At 38.4% G+C, this 22,198-nt stretch overlaps 1 protein-coding gene across 3 annotated transcripts in view; it reads right to left on the reverse strand.

The window, feature by feature from the left end:
- The window catches only part of CTIF (cap binding complex dependent translation initiation factor), a 476,533-nt gene that overhangs the window by 372,018 nt on the left and 82,317 nt on the right, over nucleotides 1-22,198 (reverse strand). Inside the window, exon 3 of one of the 3 annotated variants that reach the window (XM_031945969.1) lies at nucleotides 19,192-19,392. The exons of the other annotated variants lie outside the window; for them this stretch is intronic. The gene's annotated coding sequence lies outside the window, so the exon portion shown is untranslated. The remainder of the gene's footprint in view (nucleotides 1-19,191; nucleotides 19,393-22,198) is intronic. 3 annotated transcript variants of the gene reach the window in all.

Consider the following 22,198-nt stretch of genomic DNA (forward strand, 5'->3'; position numbering starts at 1 on the left):
AGCAGTATAAAAGCTACTAACCAGTCCTACTTCCTAGGGGTAAAAATTTTCTCCTACACCCTGGAAAGATTTGTCTAAATCACAAAGCCATATCCCATGCACTACCATCCACTTAGTGACAAGCACACCCCAAATGCAGACAAGGTACCCCATATAAAAAATTAAATATCTGAAGTGAAACATATAGTAGTGGAAAGAACAAAAGGTTAATTCCAGCTTGCCAGGAGAGAAGATATTTCCAGCATGTGCTTAAGTTAACATCTGAGGGAAAGGACAGTACATCATTTTTTTTTGTGTCCTGCCTTTAGTTTATTCAGAGGTAGTTTGCATCTAGTATTTGTGAAATTTAACAGTGGGTTACTTAACCTCTGTGGGCTTCAGTTTCCTTATCAATAACATGGGGATAAATAATATTGGCACAAACTACCTTACATAGCTGCTGTAAGGATGTTTATAAAGCCTCTATAACCATTAAATACTGTGTTTTTATTTGCCTTACAAAGTCAAGGATGGAAAAGGATGACAACAATCACAGCCCCACTGCTGTGGATACACCCTCACCTTGAAGGTGTTCTCTCTCAGTTCTGCCAGGCACCAACAGGATGGAAGGAGGTACATGCTGGGAAAAAAGTGAAAACTGAGCTTCTATCTTTGTTAGTACTAACAAGCAATAACAGAGTTTCTACCTGGTCACATCTCCCTATCTTGCTAATAATAAGAATAGCTAACATTTATATTTATATTGCTTTAAATTTTTATAAATATTATCTCATTATAGCTTTACAACAATGTTGGGGGATAGATGCTGTTAGTATCCCCACTGAGGCTGAGAAATATTAAGAAGAGACTTGCCCAAGATCATTCAGCTATTAAATGTCTCAACAGAATTTAAACTCAGGCCTTTCCAACTTCAAACCCAATGTTCTATCACTGCCACCCTGAGCTGTCTAATTGTTGGTGGTGGCGTTGAGTTGTTTCAATCATGTATAAATCCCACTTGGAGTTTCCTTGGCAGAAATACTAGAGTGATTTGCCATTTCCTTCCTTCCAGCTCATTTTACAGATTAGGAAACTGAGGCAGATAGGGTTAAGTGACTTGCCCAGAGTCACACTAGAAAACTGCCTGATTTCATCCCCCCCTTTAATTTTCTTCCCCCTAGATCTCCCCTCTCCCTTCATAAAGCAATGAGTAAGACTTTATAGAGCATATCATTAGATTCTTAGAAACTCAGATTTTTTTTGTGATTTTTGAAAAGAACAAAGCCATACAAGACTGTGCAATCTGGCAAAAGTCACCAGAGAAGTTCAGTGCCACAGCAAGACCTCCAGAGAGCTCAGCTGTGATATGTTCCCTGACTCCAGCTTAAAGGCTGCTCCCCTGGGATCAAATGGAATTTAACACATACCCACTGGCTGTCAAACTCTATGGGCTGTGAGATTTGCCCCGCTGCCCAACAGGCCTAATGATAGATGGACAAAGTGAAAACTCATGGGGACAAGTGAAAACAGAAGCACTTCTTTCTGGGGGCTCTGAGGCAGAGAAGATATGAGGGGAGGAGGATAAACTCCCATCCTTGGGAGATCCTCATGCAGAGACTGGACAACTTGTAGGGTATGTTAGAGAGGGGAGTCCTCCATGTATCATCCATCAGTAGAACCAGATGATGGCAGGGATCACTCCTGATTTCTGTGATTCTCTCTATAGCTGTTGCTGCAGGCTTCTTTACCAATTAGATCAGGGGTCCTCAAACTTTAGCCTGCGGGCAGATGTGGCAACTGAGGATGTTTATCTCCCTCACCCAGGGCTATGAAGTTTCTTTATTTAAAAGGCCCACAAAACAAAGTTTTTGTTTTTAGTATAGTCCGGCCCTCCAACAGTCTGAGGGACAGTGAACTGGCCTCCTATTTAAAAAGTTTGAGGACCTCTGATGATGTTTTCCTTACCCTAAAACATTGAGTCATAACATAGGAACTTGGAGGAGAAAAGACAGACCCAGTACTTGATTAAGTTTCTGTGAGGATTTAGCTTGTTTTCAATTTACTATATTATGTTATTCTCACAACAGTCCTATCTATTTATACTCTATATTACTGCTCTATATCTATTATATGTATAGAACAAATAATGTTATCTCTATTTGACAGATAAAGAAAGTGAGGGAGAAAAAAAACTAAGTGACTTGTGCATAGATACATAGCATAAAGTTAGCAACAGCCAAAATAGGTTTTTTAACTCTTAGTTTAGGTTTCTCCAATTCCCTATTCCTGATTTCCTTTAACTGATCTTTTGTTTCTACATCATCCCTATAACCTACCCTAGCAGGCTCACTCCCACCTTTGTTCATATAGTTTCCTTTGGCTAGAATTTGCATCCTTCCTTCTCAAATCCTAGCCTTCTCTCAAGGATTATATCAAATCTGACTCTTCTATGAAGTCTTTGATGACTTCTGCTTTTAACACTTGTGTGTATTTTATTATTATATGTATATGTACACATACACAAATGTATGCTTATGTATATACATATATATAATACATATCATGTAGACACTGAATGTACTGATAACATATGTGTGTGTGTGTGTGTATAGATGAAATACATATCATGTAGACATTGAATGTGTTGATAACATTGCCTTATTTGGTTTATTCCCTCCTGAATTTCCTTCTACTTTCTTCTATACATTTTAAATGTCTTATTGATGCTCTTTCCTTGCTCTAGCATCATTATCACTAATTCTCTCTCTCACCTCCATACTCATATAAATAAAAGTCCTACCTTGCAACAAAAGTGCTATTAAGCAAATCCAATTTGTGTTGTAATAACTGTGAAAATGCATTCAATGACTCCCTCCCTCCAGTGTCCAACTTCGTCTTCAGTACAGGCTTTCCTAGATGGTCTCACTGGGTACCAATTTGGTCTCCCTGGGACAGGGGTTGTACTTCTCTGTCTTCCTAACAGTAATCAGGACAGTATAGGGCACAAAGAGGAAGTCTGGATATTTGCCAACTGACTGATCTACTTGCTGAAGAAAGCATTCTCCTAAAAAAAAAAAAAAAATCAATCCGCCCAAAAGAAGTGTCTGGAAAAAAAGTAACTTCAGAAAAATCCATCTTGGACAGGTCTTCTATGATATAAGAGATAGCAAGATAAGATGATGAATCAGAGCAGATCTCAGGAAAGAAAAGGGCAAGATATGCTGTTGGTGACAAAAATCTTTCTGACTCCTTGGATTTGCTAACCTTTCTCTGGGGAGGTCAAATGATATTTTCCAAATAAGATGATCAGGTAGAAACAGGGAGAGAGACAAAAAAACAGAAATGGGGAGAGGGAGAGTGGGAATTAGGTGAGCGGGAGGGAGGTAGAGAGGGTGGAAGAAGGAAGAAAGAGACAGAGACAGAGAGACAGAGAGATAGCAAGGAATTTGGGAGTGCTCATTCCATACATCTCTTCCATTGCCTCTGTTTCCAACTGCAGCTGTCACAAATATCAAATATTCTGCCTGCTATTTTAAGGCAGGGTAAACCTGGGGAAGAAAAGCCTTGACATCAGAGAGTCTGGGTAGGAGGCTCAACTTTGCTACCTGACTTGATACAAAAGTGCCCCACCTTTCAGGGGCTATAAATCTAAAAAATGAGAAGCTTATATTAATTTGAAAGTGACAGAACTACTACCTAATATATGTAGTTTTCATGCTCATAATAACTCAAGGAGCAAGGATCTGGTTGGGAAAACAGAGATTTCTTATTTAATTCTTTAGGACATCTAGGACAGAGAAGTAAGAGGCTCACTCCTTCTCTGGGTAGCCCAAAGTACCCCAAACCTTGCAAGAAAGGCAGAGATAGACAACATAAAGTGACTAGCCTTGTCCCACAAAGACAGTGAAAGACCATCCTAGCCAGCCTTCAACACTAAGCCACAGTATAGTGCCAGAGGTTTAGATTCCAGTGTGACTCTGCTTCTAACTTTCTATGTGAATTCACACACAAACTAAAATTTTCCTGACCTCAAAGTTAAATTATTCCTAGAAAGTAAGTGAGAATGAGAAGTTACTGGTTCTCCAGTTAAAATCCCTGGTTTAAATCATTCCTCAAAGACTTGCTACCTGTATGAGTTAGGACAAGGTCACTGAACCTTCCTGAGCCTCAGTTTCCTCATCTGTAAAATGAAGGAACTGATTGAACCAGATGGCTTCTCAGGCTCATTCTAGCTGTAGATCTATGGTCATGGACTCTGCCATCCTTCCTGGGCTCCTGGGGATAAACAATGGAAGGAAGGAGAGAAAGATAGAAAGAAGGATAGAAAGAAGGAAAGAAGGAAGGAAGAAAGGAAGGAAGGAAGGAAGGAAGGAAGGAAGGAAGGAAGGAAGGAAGGAAGGAAGGAAGGAAGGAAAGGAAAAGAAGGAAAGGAAGGAAAAGAAGGAAAAGAAGGGAAGGAAGGAAGGAAGGAAGGAAGGAAGGAAGGAAGGAAGGAAGGAAAGAAGGAAGGAAGGAAGGAAGGAAGGAAAGGAAAGGAAAAAAGATAAAAGGAAGGAAGGGAGGGAGGGAGGGAGGGAGGACAGAAAGAAGGAAGGGAAGAGGAATGTGGAAGATCAAGAATGGTCTATAGGACCTACCTACCAGCTGGCAGGGCAGCTCTTGGTGCCTTGCCACCTCCCCTTTCATTGTCTCTCTTTGTCAGTTGCCCATTCTCTTCTCAATTACCAAATGCTTTTGCATCCTGCTACTGTGTTAGCTAACAATGACTTAAGTAAGCTTTTACCATCACCCCAAATCCTACACAACATCCCAAATGCTTTTTCCTCAGGCCAAAGGCCAAGTTTTCATGAGACTACAGCAGCAACTTTCTTTACTTTACTTTCTCTGGGGTACCAGGAACCAATGAAATATGTAGGCTTCATTTCTGCTCTGATGATCACAGTGATTAATTCTTGCCACCCTATGCTAATTGGTTTTGGCTATTCTCAGTAAAGACAGTCCACCTCATCCAATTCTCTCAGATCTGTATGACAGCAGATGGCCTCCAACTATTAATAATGACAGAAGTTGAATGTGATGGAAATTACAATGTTCAGGGCTTTGATGCAGCTCACCCTGGTTATTAATACATCCTCAGCACTGAACCTCTGCCCAATGTGTCTGTTTGGAGCCTGATCTGCCTGCAACAGTGCCAATTTTCCCATATGGAGATAAAGTGCTTCAAAAAGTTATTTCAAAATCATTCCCATGCAAATTTGAGTATCCAGCAATAGAAAAGCTCCTTCATAATTGTTCCTTCTCATCTGTGCCAATCAGAGGTAAAGAGAGAGGGGATTTTAAAAATCTGCTGATAATTGTAACACATTATGGTAGAACGAGTACTGAACTGGGGACCTGGAAGCTCTGGATTCTAATTCTAGCTCTGCCACTAAAAGGCTGTATGATATAGAAGAATTCATTTCATTTATATCAACCTTATTTTCTTATCTGCAAAAGATGAAATATTTGCTCCTTCAGAAAAGGATATTGTGAGGAGAGAATGAGACAACCTGTGAAAGTACTCTAAAACGCCACAATTCAAGACATTAATATTACATGACTATAGAACTTAGAACTAAATAGGATCTTAGAGATCTATTCTAAGCCCTATTTGCTAAACTAAATTTTAGTTGTTGTTGTTCAGTCATACTTTTTCCAGTTACACAAACCTACCACCTAGATTCCCTAAACTGAAATTTAAAACAAGGAAATTGAGGCAAACTAATATACCTTAATTCCAATTCTGTCTATAGTTTCAAATTTTTTTCATTCAGTACAATTAGTTACAGTTCCTTTTAACAAATACCTCTAAAACTAACTGTCATCAGAAGGGAAGCTCCTTGAGAGGACCTCTACAACCTATTTAAAGGCCAGATATCCCAAATTTTAGTCCAGGCAAACTTCCTCTGTCTGATCTTTCTCTTCTTTTTTTTCGACTCTGCCTCACCTGTCCCGTGAGCTGAGTTCACTTGTGCCATTCACCTCCTCAAAATATCTACAACACAAATAAAAATTATGGTGAGGACACAGTGACTTTCAGGTGATAGTAAGATTTCCAAAATTTAGTAGGAAAAGCTATAGGATTCAAACTCAGGAGACAAATACTATGTGAAATATCTACCCCCACACAATTAGGAGAGGGACTGTGCAGTTTTCTGTGTTTGCATCCTCAACTCCTAGCAGAAGGCCTCAAACATAGAAGGAGTTTCATAAATGACTAATGAATAGTATTGGATCTTACTGGGTCTCACAACTTACCATCTAGGCTGGAATATGGCTTTCATCTCCTCGGTCTTTATTCTCTGGTAACAGATTCCTTACTCGAGAATTTTCCACCCCTTATTTTACCCTCTCAGAATCTAGATCCTGAGAAAAGCCATAGGTTTTGCTGATTAATTCAATAATCATCAATGTGCTACCATAGCTACTTGTCCATTCCAAAAAGGGTCTATTTCAGGTCACTCCTACAAGAAAATTTTTTCCAGATAAGTTCTCTCTCTCTTAAGTTAAATTCAACATATACTACCTACCACTCACTGCAAAAATCAACCTTACTAGGGTTTCCATGAAAGTGCCTTGTAAACCTTAAAATACTACAGAAACAGAAGTTATTATTATTACTACCCAAAATGCCACCAAAAGCACTCCCACCTCATGCCCATCAAAGAGGATAATACTGTTCTTTCAAACATTTGTTAAGAAAAAGACTTGGCAGTTAAATTTATCTTGACAACATTCATTTGGGGTTTTTTGGAGGAGGAGATTAAAAATGTTTGCTACTTCTTATATCTGATTATCTCTGTACTCTCATAGACTATCGCTCTGTCTAGAATATGGTCACCTAATTGGGTTACTACAAAATACCTTGCAATCCAAATCAATAAATATTTATTAAGGGTCCATCAAGAAAAAATAGAGTGAATCTGGATTGGCATCTTGCAATGATATTCAGGAGCACTGAGAAGTAGAAAAGGAAGGTGGATGAGGGCAGGAGAGCTGGGGAAGGAGGTGTTGACCCTGGGTCTCAGATGGGGAATAAATGGCAGGTATAAGGTGTGGTATAAGCCAGTATCTCCTAGCACCTTGCCTCACAGGATGAACTAGCTTTTTCTGGGACCCTATCCCTTTACAGGCTAGACGAGTTTTTCCTGAAGACATAGTGAAACTATTTCAAGTTTTAACTGGCTTATAGGACTGAGATTCCAATCACTGACACAGCTTTCTAGTGATCTAAGTATAAATACCAACTCATGAGGGACTCCTCCCTCAGGCTTCTGACCAGCATACCAGCTTTGTCAATATAGGACCAGGAGGCTGAATTCAATCCTTGCTATATAATCCTTGATGAGTATCCTTTCCATGCTATGCCTAAGTAAACCTACTTTGGTTAACTGTTATATATATATATATGTATATATATATGTTCTGGTTTACAGATGTCTCATTTTAGGCCAGTTATGAATCTGAAGCGCCAGACTAGGTTTCTAGGGTAGAGAATATTGTATAATTGAACTGGCTAACTTATAAGGTCAGGGATGTGAACAGAGGAAGGTGAGGTCAGAGTACATCCCACACAAAAGGTTCACTAAATCCTTTTCCTATTCAGGAAGCTTTTCCTAGCTTAGTAGAGACAAAAAAGATGTTTTCCCTTTATTTTGACTTTTCCTGAAAATACAATTCCCAAGTGTCACATGCTCAGTCTCTACCACACAATAAACACCTGGGCCCATTTTGAAACTAGCCCTATATTTTTTCAGTACCTATAAAGTTATCCACATTACTGTCTCCTTTTTTTTTTTTGAATATTTTTATTTCTCATATTTATTTATTCCATTCAATATTCCCAAATTTCATTAAATTTTTTTATGTTCATTATTTTAAAAATTAAGTTCCATATTTTCTCCCTCCCTTTCACCTCTCCCCCTTGAGAAGGCAAGCAATATATAGATTATATATGTGAAATCATGCAAAGCATAGTTGCAAAAGAAAACTGGATGTTCTTTTAGATTGTGTATTTACTCCTGAAGAATAAGAACCATATCATATCACTGAGAAAAAAAACCTTATTAACAGTAATAACAATAGCATTTATATGCTGCTTTAAAGTTTACAAAACACTTTTGAAAAGATTTTATATATATATATTTATACATATACATATTATACATATGTATACATACATTTATACATATACATATATATTTATTCTCACAAGCTCAGGAGGTGGTTGTTATTGATATTCTCATTTTTGAGATGAGAAAATGGAAACAGAGGTAAAATGACCGGCCTAGGATCACACAACTAGTCCAAGGCTGGATTTGAACTCTGGTCTTCCTTATTCTCAATCCAGCCCTCTATTCAATATGTCATTTAACTGTACAAAAACAAAAGAGGCTGTCATGGTCACTGATGAATTCCCCATCCTCAGAGGTCTTCAAAGAATTTGTTAGGCATGTTAGTGGAGGGGATTCCAGCTCAGGTACAGGTTGGACCAGAGACTTCTCCATCCTATTATTCTAGGATAACAGCTGACATTTAAAGAGCCTGTTTGGGATTGATCATTACAACAAGAGTGTTAGGTAAATAGTGCTTGTGGGACAGCTAAATGGCACAGTGGATAAAGTACTTACTATCCCTGAAGTCAGGAGGACCTGAGTTAAAGTCTGACCTCCAACACTTAACACTTCCTGTTGTGTGAACCTAGGCAAGTCACTTAATCCCAATTGCCTCAACAACGACAAAAACAAACAAACAAAAAAGTTGTTGTTGGGGTTTTTTTGGAAGGTCTAGACCTGACATTTCATTAGGGTCATTAGAGAATTCTTGGTCTGGAAACTTCCTCCACAGATATAGAATGGAACTCATTTGTAATTTACAATTTATAAAGTTATTTGGGGAGTAAGTTCAGAAAAGCCTGGAAAGACTTAGATGAACTGATGTTGAATGAAATGAGCAGAACCAAGAGAACATCATACACAATATCAACAAGATTATGTGATGATCAACAATGATAGACCTGGCTCTTCTCAGCAATACAGTGATCAAAGATAATTCCAACCGACTTGGAATGGAAAATGCTATCCGTATCCAGAGAGAACTGTGGAGGCTGAATGCAGATCAAAGCATACGTTTTCACTTTTTTTTGATTTGTTTTTTTCTTTCTCATGGTTTTCCCCTTTCGTTTTAATTTTTCTTTCACAACATGACTAATATGGAAATATTTTTAAAATAATCATACATGTATAACCTATATCAGATTGCTTGCTGTTGTGAGGAAGAAAAAATTTGGAACTCAGGATTTTACAAAAATAAATACTGAAAACTATCTTTACGTGTAATTAGGAAAAGAAAACCAGTTGCCTAGAAGTTCTCAGAAAGGTGAGCCCATGGGTAATAGGTTAGTGATTTAGAGAATTAGGATTCTAGGTCTTTTAACTCCAAGACCAATGCCCTTGTCATCCAAATTGAATATATATTGAGTCTGAATCAAATGCCTACAGTAATCTCCTCATCCCCCATTCCTCTAGTATAAGGCCCCTGAGAAGCTGGGCTGGAAACAGTGAGTGACCAGGGAGCCTTCACTCAACTGCCCAGACTGCAGCATCCAAGTCACTTTCAGCTACTTCCAAACCAAGCCCTGTGGACTCCCCACCCCCCATGACAGCTCCTCTTTATTCCCTTTCTTCTTCCATAAGAATATAAGCTCTCTGAGGGGAGGAGCTATCTTTTTTATTTTTATATTTTATATTTGCATCTGCAGAACTCAGCACAGTGCTTTAGCACTTAATAAATGCGTTAGCATTCATTCATGGTATACTCAGCCTGATGCAGAAGCTAAAAAAGCTGCCCCCTCCTTTTACACAGTTAGTTCATCCAAACCTGGTGTAGAACTTTGGCTTTTGTTCAAATTCTATCAATCCCAAGAGAATGCAATTTTTCTGAAAACATTCATTGCATCTTGTAACTCCCCTATTGGAACAGTATTGCCACTCAACCTTGTATGGCCTCTGAGTCTTTGTTACTCCCTCAGTTCTCACATCAAATAAATCACCAAATTCCAGCTACATCTATTTCTTCGTTATGTCAAGAAAATTCACTTTCTCTCAATGTGCACTACCATTACCCTGGGGCAGCAGTTCAGTGGATGGAGTGCTGGACTTGGAGTCAGAAAGACTCATCTTCCTGAGTTCAAATGCAACCTCAGATACTTATTAGTTTTGTGACTCCAGGAAAGTTTATCTCAGTTTTCTTATCTATAAAATGAGTTGAAAAAGGATATGGCAAACCATTCCACTATCTTTGCCAAGGAAACCCCCAAATGGGGTCATGAAGAGTCAAGATGACTGAAAAACAATATAACAACAAGGAAAATCAAGTATAACTTTCTCTGTTATCTAAAGTCCTTCACAACTTGGTTCTAACTTACTTTCCAGTCTTGTTATCCATTACTCCCTTTCTCATACTTTCTGTGGTACCAAAATGGTCTTCTTGATCGTTGTCACACAGAACACTAGCCACATCCCACATGTCCACTCCCCATGCACTTATTCCTTTCTCACCTCAGCTACACAGGACCCGGTTTCCTTCAAAGTTCAACTCCAGTAACATCTTCTACATGGAACTTTCCTGATTTCCCTCACTTCCCTCTTAAAAATTATTCTTTATTTATATTGTATATACGTATATAGTCACATCCACAGCATAAAATATAAGTTCTTTGAAAGTAGGCATTATTTACCTCCTTTCTGTCATTGTATTCCCAGCCCTGTGGCTCACACAGAATAGCTGTTTAATAAATGCTTGGTGATTTACTTACCTCTTTGAGTCTCAATTTCCTCATCTATCAAGTGAAGTTGAAGCTCTCTAGGATTCTATGATCCTCCTTTTTTCTCTTCTCCTACCCTCCTAACATCCTGCCCTTCGAATGTACAGGCCTGGGCTTTAGGGGTGGGCTGATGATCCTAAAAGGCCTGAGCTTCCAGCACAGATGGCCTTAAATTTGTGTGTGCAGACAGCTGCACAATGTGCCTCAGTTCCAAATGGCTCTGGGCCAAAACACCACCCCTTTCGGAGTCAGTGCTCAACACCCGGTAGCAACGGGGCTGGGATGCTCAGCTAAATATGGAAATGTTGACACAGGAATTCTCCCCCACCTGAGGTCCATGAATTTCCAAGCCTATTAGGCTGATGCAGGGTTCTCTCCCAATCCAACCAAAATGCTGACGTAGAAAAGCCATACATATTTAAAGGCTAAAAGATAAAGAAGTGGAGAAAGAGAGAGAGTAACAATGAACTCACCCCCCCAAAAAAAAAATCATGAAATAACATATGTTACTTGTCCTAAAGAGAAATAGCAGTGAGTCTGCCAAAGAAAAAAAGCATCATGGAAAGTGTTTAAACACCAATTCCCAGCCTCCATCTCCATTATTCTGACACCCAAAACATTTCTATTTTTTAAGAGGAGAAAATGAATTTTTAAAAATTTCTTTATTATTTCTTTTTTTCTAGAAAAATGTTCCATTAATAGAAAGACACTTTTTAATATTCTGATTTTATGATAATGAAAACTTTAAAATACAAATTTTCAGGATGGAACAGATCCAACATTAGAGTATTAATCAATTGTGACATAATACTCAGTTAGGCAATTCAGTTAAAAATGAATTGACTGGGACCTAGGGAAACACAAGTTCAAATATCACCTCTGCTACTTAATAGCTGGCAAATCAAGTCACTTAATAACAGCTGGTCTTTATATGGTGCTCTAAAGTTCCTAAAGTGATTTATATACACTTGTTCATTGGAGTTCATAAATCTGTGAAGGAGATTTATCTCCATTTTGAAATAATGGAAATGAGGCTGAGAAAGATTACATTTTTGTTTTTGATTAAGGAAGCTTTCCATAGTCCCTCAATTTCAAGTGCTTCCTCTCTTTTAATTATTTCTTTTTTACACTATATATAGCTTCCTTGGTGTATATGTTTGCATGCTGTCTCCCCTACTAAACTGTAAGCTCTTTGAGGTCAAGGATTGTTCTTTGAGTCTTTTTGTATCCTCAGTGCTTAGCATAGGTGCTTAATAAATGTTTATTGATTGGTCTAATTTCACAGCTAATAACTTTCTGAAGTAGTAATCAATTAATTAACATTTAAAAAATGCCTATTATGGATCAGACTTGGGAAATAAAAAGACCAAAATGAAATGGTCTCTGCCCTCATGAAACTTACTTTTTATGAGGGGAGGTAACAAGTACATAAATCATTGTTGTTGCAGTAGTGCCCGACTCTTTGAGACCCCATTTGGGCTTTTTCTAGCAAAGATACTGGAATGGTTTGCCATTTCCTTCTCCAGCTCATTTGACTGATGAGGGAATTGAGGCAAATGGGGTTATGTGACTTCTCCAGGATCACACAGCTAATAAGTGTCTGAAGCCTGATTGAACTCAGGTCCCTCTCAGTCTTGAGCTAGCATTCTCCCAATTATACCAAACTATCTCCTTGGCTTTTTCAGCTCTAAATTCTAATCCTTGTCTAACCAAAGAAGCTTTCGTGATCTCTTACCTCCACCTCTCCAAGCCTGGAACCTCAGGATCAGTGAACCAGTGGAAACATGGGTTTCTAACAAGGGAGTGTCTCAGCTGATACCTAAACTGTACATCCTCTTTGTTTCTACAGGCAGCTATTTGCCATGAGATGTGCTTATCTGACAACTTCTAGAGAACCCCAGTTAAAAGGAGAGCAGCTGGGAGGGAGAAGGGGGAGGGGAAATAGAGTGTTTATCAACCACTTTGGGCATCCAATGTTATTCTCGGAAAGCAGTCAGCTTGGGAAAAATCAAATTCACTTTCCCACAGTGGGCTGTAACCTTTGTGACTTGATTTATGTGAGTTTCATTAATTTTTTTTAAGTGCTAGACTCAGGGCCATCTCCTTCTATCCAAAAAACCTCATCTCTCTTAGAAAATGCCCAGATATCATTCTTTCTGTTAAAAAAGGTTTCCCTTTTACCTAATGAAATTGCAAAAGATCATCAAGAGAAAGAAAAAACAAAACTGAGCACTGAGTATGATGACTATGACGTTCAGTTGTTTTCAACTCATCATGACCCCATTTGAGGTTTTCTTGGCAAAGATACTAGAGTGATTTTGCCATTTCCTTTTCCAGCTCATTTTACAGATGAGGAAACTGAGTTAAACAGGGTTAAGTGACTTGCTAATAAGTTGTCTAATTAAATCCCCCCTTTAAATGTCTCCCTTCATAAAACAATGAAATCAGACCTTCTGGAAGGCCCTTGGGTTGGGAAGCTCTAGAAGAGCAAGTACTCGATCACATTCACAAGAAATGAAATTAATTCCAGTTTGAATTGGGAATTATCTCCAAATAAGTTGTCAGATTATCAACTTGTTAAATCAAAAGTAAAGTCTGGTACTAAATTAGAGGAGAAAATAAAAATCACAAGAAAGTCAGGTATATAGTTGAGGCAGTCCCCCTCTCATTTCTTTGAACAATTAGATTGTGAAGGACAAAATGAAGAAATGGATACAAGTATAGATGGCTAATATATAATTTTTAGGCCCCTCTTTTTTATAATAAACTCATATCTAAACAATACCTATGTGACTATGTTTATGCTCGGCCAGTGAAACACTTTTTACCTTAGTTAATTTTTTGGCTTTATTTTGCCTTTCTTCATATCTCTAGCATTTATCACAGTATCTAGCACATAGTAGGTGTTTAAATAAAAGATTACTGATTTGATTGTTAACCTTGACAACAGTATGCTAATATATGAATAGGACAGGTAACCATACTAAAACTCTTATCAAGGACAGAACATGTTAATTTCATTTTTTCCTATTACCTCTAGGTCAACCAGAAACTCCTCTATTTGAGATTTAAAGTCACTCTACTTATTTAGTCTTTTACTATATTATTCCTTCTCTTCCCCTCATTTATTTGGTTTAGTCAAGCTGGCTTTTCTGTATACCTCACATAATAACGTTCTATCCTCGGTTACTATGCCTCTGCAGAGACTGTCCCCCATAGCTGGAATATATTCCCTTCTTACCCCTTTCTCTTAGAATGTTAGGGGCAGCTAGGTAGCATAGTGCACAGAGCACTGGCTCTGGAGTCAGGAGGACTTGAGTTCGAATATGGTCTCAGATACTCACTAGCTGTGTGACTGTGGGCAAGTTACAACTCTGCCTCCAAAACAAAACAAAACAAAACAAAATATCTTCAGCTTGCTTTAAGCTTCATCTCAGAGGTGTAAAATCATGAACTCTTCCATGATTATCTTTTTCCCTGCTCCTCCCCATTTTTAGTGCTCTCTCTCATCAAATTATCCTTCTTCAGACTTATTTGTTTACATGTTGTATCTACAGCAGAATATGTTTCTTGAGGGCAGAGATAAATTTTATTTTAGTTTTTAATTATTTCTCCCTCTTTCCCTCTTTTCTTCCTTCCTCCCTTCTTCCTTCATTCCTCTTCCTTCCCTTTTATCTTCCTTTTCTCCCTTTCCTTCTTTTCTTCCTTCCCTCTTTCATTCTTTCCTTCCTCTTTTTCCCTTCCTTCCCTCCTTCATTCTTTCCTTCCTCCTTTTCTCCTTCCTTCCCTCTTTCCTTCCTTCCTTTCTTCCTCCTTCTTTCTTTCCTTCCTTCCTTCCATGAGCAGCAAAAAAAAAAAAAAAAAAAAGGAGGAACACTTATTGTATGTGGAAGCAGGCACCTACCAAACATATAGGCTGGGTTTGCCTTCTTCTTCAAGACCTCAGTTTATTATTCTCCTCAACCTTTTCCAGTCTTATCTATGCTTCCCTATACCCTTTGCCAAAGATTTTGTTTCATTCACATTGCATTATCATCTCAGTCAACGTATAACTGTTTTTCAATGTTGTTGTTTAGTCATTGCAGTCTCTTTATGACCCCATTTAGGGTTTTCTTTGCAGAGATACTGGAGTGGTTTGCCATTTCCTTCTCCAACTCATTTGAAAGGTGATAAACTAAGGCAAATAAGATTAAATGACTTGCCCAAGGTCACACAGCTAGTATCTGAGGACAATTTTGAATTCAGGTCTTTCTGAGTGCAGTTCTGGCTTTCAAATACTGAAAAAGTATATCTTTAGAGCCCCTGAATGTAGAGAGCATTTTAATTTTCTTTCTTTCTCTTCTCCCTCTCTCCCTTCCTTCCACTCTCCTTCCCTTATTTCTTTCCTTTTCTTTTTGTATTCCAAATCCTATTTGCCAATATTTAACGACCCCCTCTTCCTGACCCCTTCAGGTATTCAGAGATTCTATCTTTCTTTTCATTGACCTCTAATCAAAACCTACTTTTAGGATCTTGTCCCTTAAATCCCAGCATCAATGTCACCAAATTTTCTCTTCCATAGGATTTTCACGTTAAGCCTTTTACTGTGAAATTAAAGGATTTTCTTAGTATTAAAAGGAAAGGAAGTATCAGAAAACAGGTAGGGAAGTAATTTTAGAGGGAGAAGGAAAAGGATACGGAAGAAGGGATTTCCAATATCAGAATCCAAGCAATGTGCTAAGCACAAGACAAACACATGGAAAAGCGAAATAGTCCCTGCTCTTAAGAAGCTTACTTACATTGTTATATGGAGAAACAACTACATAGGGGAGTGGTTGCAAGAGATAGTTGTTTTGAAGTAACTGAGATGTGTGTAGAGCCATAGTGGAATTTATTACTACACTCTTTTCTCACTGTGGTGACAAAGTGATTTATTTCATTATTGTACCAGAACTGAAAAGTAAAGGGGGTAGGGGAAGAGAGACAGAGGCAGAGAGAAAGAGACAAAAACAAAGAGAAACAGAGAGAGAAAGAGAGAGAAGTATGTATATGTAGGTGCATAGAAGTATAAATATAAATGTCTATATATGCATATACACACATATTTATCATGGTAGGGGAGATGGGAAAAAGATGGCTGGATCAGAATATGGTTCTGACTGACTAGCTATAATGAACTCTGCAATCAGGACAGCACCAGGACTTCCTAGGTTAGTAGTTCTGGAGCTGGCCAGAATGGAATGTGCGACACGCCTGGGGCTAGCTGCACACAGTGAGTCATGTGATGCACATGGGTTTAAAAAATCTGACTTCATAAGTACAAGACAGGGGAGAGATATGACTTGAGAAGAATGGCAGAGATTTTTTTAAAATAAATTTCAAGTTCAACAAGTATCAATAGTTTGATATAATAGCCAAATAATGTAATATAGCTTCAGGCTGCATTAAGAGAATAGATAATGTCCAAAGTAAAGGAAATAATAGTTCCACTTACAGTCTTCCCAATCACACTATATCTGCAGGACAGCATTCAATTTTAGGATGGACATTTGCCAGCTGAAGTATATCAAGAGTAGGGAAATGAGGATGGTAGATTTATTATAAAAGGTCCTCCAAACCATTCTCTAAAAGGATTGGCTGAAAGATTTGGTAATATTTAGCCTGGGAAGAGAAAACTCAAGGGTATATGATGGGATTTCTCAAATATTTTAGGAAAACTACATGGAAAAGAAATAAAATAGACCTGTTTTATTGGGCTCTAGGGGGCAAAACCCAAGAAAATGGGTAGATATAGGCTTACAGTATGGACAAAATTCTCAATAATTTGAATTATTACTAAATGCAAAGGGAGGAAATGTGTTTCCTTTTACTGAAGATTTTCAGGGGACAAATGGATGGCTAGTTATTAGAGGGTTTTTTTTTTTTTTTAATCAAATATGAACCAGGATGTGGAAATATGTTTAGAAGAATTGCTCATGCTTAACCTATATCAGATTATTTGCTGTCTGGGGAGGGAGGGAGGGAGAGGAAAGGGAAGGAGAAAAAATTGGAACACAAGGTTTTGCAGAGGTGAATGTTGAAACTATCTTTGCATGTATTTTGAAAATGAAAAGCTGTTGTTAAAATTTTTTTGAATTAAAAAATTTAAATATGAATTGGCCTAGATGATTCCTAGGGTTCCTCCTCACACTTTCAAATTCTATGATTCTCTGATTTCTATAAGACTAGCAGTACTAGATATAGCAAAGAAATCCAGAAACAATAGCAAAACTTCTATACATTACATTGACTCATTTTATTTCATGAACTCTTTCATCAAACATGTTAAAATGCAGCAAACATGTATAATCTGAGTTTTACTTCCTATCTCTTTGGATGTCACCCTAGTGGGGCTCAAAAGTCCGAAAATGCCCTAAAGATCTATAGTATCTGGTACAAACAGGTAAGTCAAGGGTCTTAGCAATCCCCAAACTGGGAACCTGCTGCTAGAATAAATCAAATAGTATACTTGGCCAGTCACAGCTGCTTTAGCTCCTGACAGCACTCTGAAGATGAAGTCAGAACAAACAATCAAGATAAGTGTGGTATAAATCAGAAGCAATGAAGAAAAAAGGAATCAACTTCTGTTTTTTGCTATAATCCTAATACCAGGAGATCCCAGCCTGCAGAATAACTCAATTGTCATTCTCATTGTGTGACCCATTTTGGTTATTTGTGACTTCAGAAACAGAAGTTTCTTTGCAGAGAATTTCCAACAAATGTATGGTAAAAGGCTGTGAAAACCGTAAAGAGGAGGTGTTCAGTGTCTACCTGGGGCCAAGCCATAAACCAGAGTAAATTTTTGTCTGCACCACCAGTGAGACTGCCCTATGTGAAACAGTGATACCTGGAAACATTTTGGTCTGAACCCAGTAGCAAGAAAATCACCAGCCTGCACCTGCCAACCTTTCAAGTCACTTCTAGGAGAACATTCCTTCCTGGCTTACTTCATTCTGAAACAGAAACAATGCTGGTCAAAAGCCCTACCTGGAGCTCAAATTGCCCTTAGCAAAGTGTCCTGAATGTAGTGAAATGCAGCCACACAGGCTACTTTCTATTCAGGGAGGGTGGGGGTAGCCAACAGACAGCAGAAAGTATTCATCCAGAATGAAAGAGGAGTTCTCTCTAAAAAGCTTGGCATTAAGTCAAAAAGAGTGATGCTACAGTACCCCAGCATTGCAGGGAATTCATCAGTCTAGATGTCTCACATAATAACAACAATAACAATTATAACAGTAATTATAAATTCATATTTCCCTGTGCTTTAAGGTTTATAAAACACTTTATTATTAAGACAATGTAAGGTATTATCTCCATTTAATAGATGAGGAAACCAAGGTCCATAAAGGGGAAATGCCTTGCTCATTATCACACAATTATGCAGTATTAAGAGTTAGGATTTTAATTTAAGCCTTTTGATTTCAAGTCCAAATGTGCTTTCTATGACATCACAATAGCTCCCATACATAGTAAACTAAGACTTTTAGGAAAGTGCTAACTTTTCCCCACCTAGAGGCTTTCTTCCTGATTTCCACATGTTAACTGTAACCAGAATATTTTTAATAAAGACCTAAGATAATTGCATCAATAACAACAGTTCTAATAACTAGCATTTACATTGCTCCTTAAGACTGGCAAAGTGGCTTACAAATATTATCTTATTTTATACTTAACAAAAACCCTGAGAAGTAAGTGCTATTAAAACAAGGTAGATATGGTTAAGTGACTTGTTAAGGGTCACTCAGTGTGGAAGGCTGGATTTAAATTCAGCTCATCTTAGATGCATGTCCAACACTCTTTTCACTGTGCCACTCAATGTTTCTCACTAAAGTAAATAGTTAATAAACATGTATTAAACACCTATTAAGAGTGCAGCAATGGATAAGAGTATTGGCTCTGGAGTCAGGAGGACCTGAAATCAAATCTAGCCTCAAACTTCAGGGTCAAATCTAGCTGTGGGTCAGCTGGAACCCTAAAACACGGCAAGAAATTTATATACCACAAGATCCTGGGTCACCTAGGGCAGAGATCATGGGGCAAAAACACAACCGCAAGAAACAAACCAAAAGAAAAGATGCCTCCAAAAGGGATAGAAGGGGGGAAAAAAGATAAAGCTTGAAGCACACCCACAAAGGAACTCTTCGGTGAAGAGATGATGTTTTTAAAAAAGCCCTGCCCCCCAAAGTGAAAAAGGAAGAGACCCCCCCCAAATTGCCCAAGATGGTAAATCCTTTGTTTAGCCTTTTGGGTGAGTATGGGGAAACAGTGACTATGAAAAAGAGGAACAAGAGGAGAAGCCCGCCTGCCCCCCATCACCCACCCAAACTCACCCTGCTCAGCCCCACAGTGGGTGGAATTGTCCAAAAAGGAAAATGAGGAAGACAAGCTCACTGACTAGAACCCGTCTGCTCTGCAGGAAGCAGTTTCCCAATAAGGAAGTGCTGCTCAAACACCAGCAGCTCTCCGATCTTCACAAGCAAACCTGGAGATCCACAGAAAAATAAAGCAGTCTGAGCAGGAGCTGACATTATCTGGAGAGGAGAGAACGGAAGGAAGAGAGAGAAAAAGGAAGTGACCATAAAGAAAAGCTTCATTTTTCAGATTCCCCAGAAAGGAAAGGTATGAAATATTCCAGGGACACTGACAGTGATCTTAAATCTTCAAGTAAGGTAGGTATTGACAGCAAACTCAAAGGAGGCTGTGTACTGAGTCCCCAGGCTGGAAGGGAGCAGGTCTGGGATAAGATCAAGCAAGCCTGGCCCCAGGCAGACGAGACTGGGGGGGCCTGATGCTGGATCCCAAGGGAAACCTAGCAAGAGGCAGTCCTGTACTAAGACTCTGTGGAGAATCGTTTGCTCAGTATGAAGAACTTGAGTAAAGGACTGAGAGCAATCCCACAGAATTCAACCTTCTTTTGTCTGTCTGTCTCTCCTTTTGTTTTGTTACTGTTCTTGCTGCTAGAACTTTTTTTAAAATAATTTTTTTCTTCAATGTGGAACAAAAATCCAGCTGTGTGATCCTGCCTCAGTTTCCTCATGTGTAAAATGGGTTAAAGAAGGAAATGGCAAACCGCTCTAAGATCTTTGCCAGGAAAATCCTCCATAATGGGGTCATGGAACTGGCTACAACTGAGGCAATTCAGCAACAACAACTGACATCTGCTATGTACCAGACACTGTGATAAACTCAGGGGAAACAGAGATAAAGTGAACGACAGTCCTCAAGGAGCTTGCAATCTAATGGGGGAAGACAACTCACAAAAGGAAGCTGAAAAGGCGTAGGAAAAAGGTACCCAGCCCTGGGAGATGGTGGAGAATGAGAGCAGCTGGGTAAGAAATGAACAAATCTCTGGGCCTTTGTGAAAGTAACTGTGGAATATTTAAAGAAGAGATCATGGAAATATAAGGGTTAAATAACAGAAGAAACAAATACTGATTTGGTGTAGTTTGGCCAAGAGCGGAGGAGATGAGCTATCCAGTAGAGACTGATTTCCAGTCCCGATGTAGATTTTTCTAATACATTTGTAATATCCACTAGTACTATGTACCAGGTACCCCTTGGGTACAGCATGAAACACAAACCAGAGATAATCCAGTCCTGTCACTTTAAGCCAGTTCGGCAAACCAGAACAGGTTCATAAGAGAAAACAGGTTAAGAGCAAGGACCATAAATATCCCTAAAATTATCATCCTATCAGTGAGACCAGCACTGATTTCCTCAGAGTGGGTGCTCCCTGCATGGGTGTAGATCACAGCTCCTCTAGGCTTTAGGAGACAGTTTTATGATTTGTTGTGGTCAAAAAAAAAATTAATCACCCGATGACCAGCCTTGTGCTGATAAGCCTCTCCCAAATTAGCTAGGCTGGCCCGGATGCCAGGCATTTCTCACTTGGAAAGACCTGCTGGAGCTTGTGCTCTACTGGAACAATCTCCAGGATTCCAAGGTCACTTTCGTACCATAGTAAAATATCAGGGGACTTTAAGTCACTTATTACTAAGAACAACATATATTGCCCACATATTTTATGGTCATAAATTACTTTGTATACATTGTCTTATTTGATCCCTACAATAATCCAGTGAAAGTATTTCTATCCTCATTTTATTGATGATCCAAAAAAAGGTGATTTTTCCAAGATACTTTACTAAAAATTGAAAAAGCAACTCATCATATCATTCATTCATTCGTTCATTCATTCATTCAACAAGCACTTAATAAGCACCTCCTACAAGCCAGGCATTATTCAGTGTACACAAAAACCAACATAGTCTCTGCCCTTAAAAAGTATCCATTCTATTGGGGGAAAATTATGTATAAAGAAAGTTAATACAAAATAGATACAAGATAGATAGAAAGTAATTTTTAAGAGGAAGGGAGCTAGCAACAAGTTGAGCTTTAAATAATGCTAAGGAAACTAAGAAATAGACTAAGCCTGACCAAAGATATACATAAAAGATGAAGGATGAGTGAGTTAGCCCATCCCATTGGGATTGCTCTGTGCATTAATATGAATCTATGGGGGACATTTGGGGTGCCCTATGGTGAATGACTCTAAAGTAAATTTTTGCCTGGAGAAGCAGTAGGATCACTTTATGAGAGAAAGGGATGCCTGGAGACATTTTGGTGCACTCTGTTAAAAAAAAAAGAGCAGAGGGATCCTCGGAGATGTTTTGTCCAAATATCTAGTTGGATCCTCCTATGTGGTTTAAAAACAAATAGTATAAGAATTTTCACTCAGGATGGTTTTACTTCTCACCCAAGTTCAAGGGGGTAACTTCCAGTCAACCCCTAGATCTTTAATCTCTGTGGGGAGAATCTCATGTGGCCTAGAACTATTGGAGAGATCAGACTTTCCCTTGAAATGTGGGCCTTGATTTTCATCTCCCTTTTATTTTTCTTTACTGTTTTGGTGGGTAGGAAAGGCCTTTTACAAGCACTAAAGTGATAATTCATAAGAATTTTGTAAAATGATATGTTTATTAAGTTGGATCAGATGCATTTGGAAGCATGAAACAATGTTAATTTCTGGATTGCTTGTAAATTATGCCACAAGATATTTGATTTTAAAAAAGCCATAACTGTGGATATACTAAGAATAGCAAATGTTTATTTAACTGGGGGAACGTTAGCTTCTCCCCATCCTCTCCATTTTGAAGATCAATCAATGTCTTTATGAAGACCCAGACACCACAAATGAATCAACATATCAACCAGCAGAGTAATAAGTGTTAAGGAGTTTCCTCACAAATACATGAATAAGTCTTTAATCAATAAAAAAGATTACAGTCCTTAAAACATGGCAAAAAGTTGAATAATATCATTCAGAAAATATCTAGT

The sequence above is a fragment of the Sarcophilus harrisii genome, chromosome 1 (assembly GCF_902635505.1).
Source record: "Sarcophilus harrisii chromosome 1, mSarHar1.11, whole genome shotgun sequence".
Classification (NCBI taxonomy): Eukaryota; Metazoa; Chordata; class Mammalia; order Dasyuromorphia; family Dasyuridae; genus Sarcophilus; species Sarcophilus harrisii.